Source organism: Diabrotica undecimpunctata, chromosome 6 (genome assembly GCF_040954645.1).
Source record: "Diabrotica undecimpunctata isolate CICGRU chromosome 6, icDiaUnde3, whole genome shotgun sequence".
NCBI lineage: Eukaryota > Metazoa > Arthropoda > Insecta > Coleoptera > Chrysomelidae > Diabrotica > Diabrotica undecimpunctata.
This window is the reverse complement of record NC_092808.1, coordinates 41,036,550-41,040,308: the sequence shown is the minus strand read 5'-3', so window position 1 is coordinate 41,040,308 and position 3,759 is coordinate 41,036,550.

Genomic DNA, 3,759 nt, shown 5'->3' with positions numbered 1-3,759 from the left:
AACCGGTCACACTTCGCTAGTCGAAGTGGTACCTATCTGACCCCCAGGCTTTTCCACCACCCCTCCTCATAGTGTGACTTACGTGAGGAGGCTTATGATCTGAAATTTACTTAAGATGCCCTGGGTAATAGGACATCCTTGGTTTTTAGTGAATGTGGTTATGCCACCTAACTGTAGGGGTAGCCACATCTAGGCTTTTCTCCCTATTTACTTTACTGACTCTATTGATTTTACTCTACTTTACGTCGGGACTTAAGTCCCTAAAAAAAAAAAAAGAAAAAAGAGCGTGTGCTCCGACCCTAGAGCCATCAGCCTGAGCTGATGACTCTATGTCCGGAAAAGAGTGTGTGCTCGGTCACTCAGCCGCCGATTTGGCAAAATAAATTTTGTTCTCCTCGTCGGCTGAGCACCCGAGAGGGGTCCGGCTACCAAGCCCATGTATGCCGCACATGACCTCAGTGCTCGGATTTCGCGAGTAGATCTTTCAATCGATCTGCCTTAAGGGCCTTGTCCGCGGAGCGGTATATATAGAAGGCCTGACGGGCCCCTTCGATATTTGTTATATAAGGTAAATTTACGTTAAACGGTTTAATGAAAAGTATATTACGTTATTTAATCAGAAAACACATTTTTTTTTTTTTTTTTTTTTTGTGGACTTCCTTGTGGCTTCGGGACTATAAAATGCCTGGGCAACAATTCTTTCCTTTTTTCCTTAATCCTATTTGTGTGCGTGTATTGGGGTGTGCATTCCCCAATGTCCATTTGACATTTCTGACTGACTGATTCTTTAATATAAATAAGGTAGAGGGGGGGTTACCCCCCTGACCCCAATAGTGTAAATAACAATTCAATTGTCAAACTTTATTCTGAAAAAGATGTTGACCCGTTTTTTGTGTTGTAAATATTATTTAATTCAAAAATTCGTTTTACACTTCACATTGCAACTGAATAAGTTCGTTAAGATACTATATTTCTACTTCAAAATACTTATTGAATACCACAATAATGTCTCTTATGTTGGAACTTTGAGATATAAAACATCCCAAATTATACTATTAGAGAGATATTTACCTCCTCTTCGCCTATTGTCTGGTCCGTAGTCATATCTTCTATCGATTTCAGGACGAATTGGTTTTCGATAATATTCTTCGTTCCTCCATCGATCTGCTCCTCTGTAATCGACAGAGCCGTGGTAACTAACAACGGGCCTGGGAGCTATTAAACAAAAAAATATATTAGTCAACAAATATAAATAATATTAGAGTTGGTTCTTTTAATATTATAAAAGATGCGGGAGATATTTTTACTTTAAAATTAAATATTATTAATAAAATTTGAAGCAAAGGTTCAAACAGAATTTCTGTAGAATTTAATAATTATCAACAACAATAACAAAAATTTATTAGATCAAGGTTTTATATACCTTTTAATTATATATCTTGTAAAGGTATTGTACGTCAAATAAATATTGAAATAAATGAAAATGAACTTATTGAATGTTCTTCTATCAACAGCGATATTAAAATTATGAATGCTAAAAGGCTAAACAAAAGAGTAGTTACAACCTACAGGTACAGGATACAACTATATACGAACCTACAGGTACAGTTTTGTTTAACTAAAATTGGTTAATGTTTAGATTCCTCCAGCAACACAATGTTACAACTGTTTAAGATTTGGACACATTAAAATGAATTGTAAAGCAAAAGGAAAATGTGTTGTGGTGAACTTAAACATACCGATGATTGCACTACGAAATGTTTCTTTTGCACAGGTCCACATGTTTCAACAGCGTGTACGTTGTTGAAACATTGCAAAAAAAATATTAAAGAACTTATGTCTTAAGAAAATATAACATTTTTTGAAGCTAGTGAATACATTCCAAAAAATTACATAGAAAAAGACAAATTCAATTTCAATTCAAAAGATTTTCTGTCTCTTCCGAATAATCGTACTAAATTAAAACCCCTTAATAACAAAACTATTTAACATAACACCGTTTTACCATCAGAAAGAAGAACACACAATTTCAAATCTTCGAAAAGGACATTTCAGCAGGTAGTATTAAATACAAATAATAAAAAAAGAGTAACCAGCAAGGTTACAACAGAAATGCACATGATGAATGTGTTTATGTTCCAAATGGTAGACCAGAGAATTACTCCTCTTTAACTGCCTTATCTCAATCTAAATCTCCTATACCCTTTCAATCGAAATCAAAGTCTTCTAATTCATACAATGTAAAACCAAATTCAGCCTGGAATGCCAGTGCATCGCATAGTAATTATAATTTCGATAAAATACTTTCACAAGACTTCCTAAAATCATGTTTAAACTTTATTACCATTTTATTAGATAATTTAAATATGGTTAAAAAACTTGTACTTTCCCAATCTAATCTTCGGTCCTATATAGACTTGAACACTTATTCAGATAGTGATTAATAGGTTAAAACTTAGAATGATCCTAAAATCAAAAATAAAAATCATTCAATGAAACATCAGAAGTATCAATTCAAATAGGGATGGTCTGACAGATTAAGTCTCTAAAGAAGACCCAGATATCTTAGTTATTAATGAAACTTGGCTTAAAAAAGACTTAAATTTTAGTCTAAAACTTTATCACATTATTAGGCAAGATAGGGATGATGGCTATGGTGGGGTAGCTACGTGTATTAAAAATTCTATCTTATTTCAGACTATTAATAGTTATTTATTGTACAAGACGATAAAATTGTACTTTATCTTCGAGAGCGTTTTTAGCGTCGAGACGTCAGTCGAGACGCTAATTATGCTCGAGAAGATAATGCGATTTTATCGTCGTTTGCAATACAACATTTTTTTCTATAGCAAGACTTTAAGTTCAGGTGAAAAATAGGGATATGAATTACTCTGTCAACAAATGTCAAACAAATCTTACGTTTTGGTTTTTGCGGAGAATATTGTTGTGTTTTGTGTACCAGTTGTGATGCTCCAAAAATAGATATTTCTAATAATGTTAATTGTAAAATTTCAGTTGTTTTTAATCCTTGATGTGTTTGAATTTGTAAATTTTATTGAATAAAAAAAGTTAAAACATTTTATCTACTTTTGCTGTTAAAGTGTCACTTTATCTACCCTTGCAGTTAAAGTGATACTTTATCTACTCAAAACAGTTGTTATAGCAACACTTTAAGATTAGCTATGGAAAAAAAAATATAATTCACACAAAATCCAATATATTTTAACAAAAATTGATGAAATATTCCTCATAAATATCTATTCAAGTTCAAATAACAAAATATCAGTGCCCTTTTTAAATTCAATCTTGGAAAACTTAGACATAACAAAAAAAAATCATTATGGGCGACATGAATTCTCATCATCCAATTTGGGATTGTAACGATGTGCTGAACGTCCTACAACAACAGCGTTCATTAGTTCGAACCTTGGGAGTGTCGATAATCACGCATCCATTTCCACGACAAGACGACGAGGTGGGATCCGGAGCGGCTATTTAAAGCGAGCGGCTGGCGGAGTTATAGGAGTCTTGTGGCTAACGCTCTAGGCTCCCTGGCTCGCTAGTGCATTGAATCTGCGAGCCAACCCGGACAGAAAGACTTTCGCAGTGAGGATTATGCTCTGTCCTTAATCAAGCAGAACTCGTGGGTATACTGATTGAACGTTACCGTCAACTCTGACTCAGAGTATACCGTGGATCTGCACAATCGAATATTTTGATTGCGAGAGCGTTTGGCGCTTCCACTGGACTGAGGTGGAA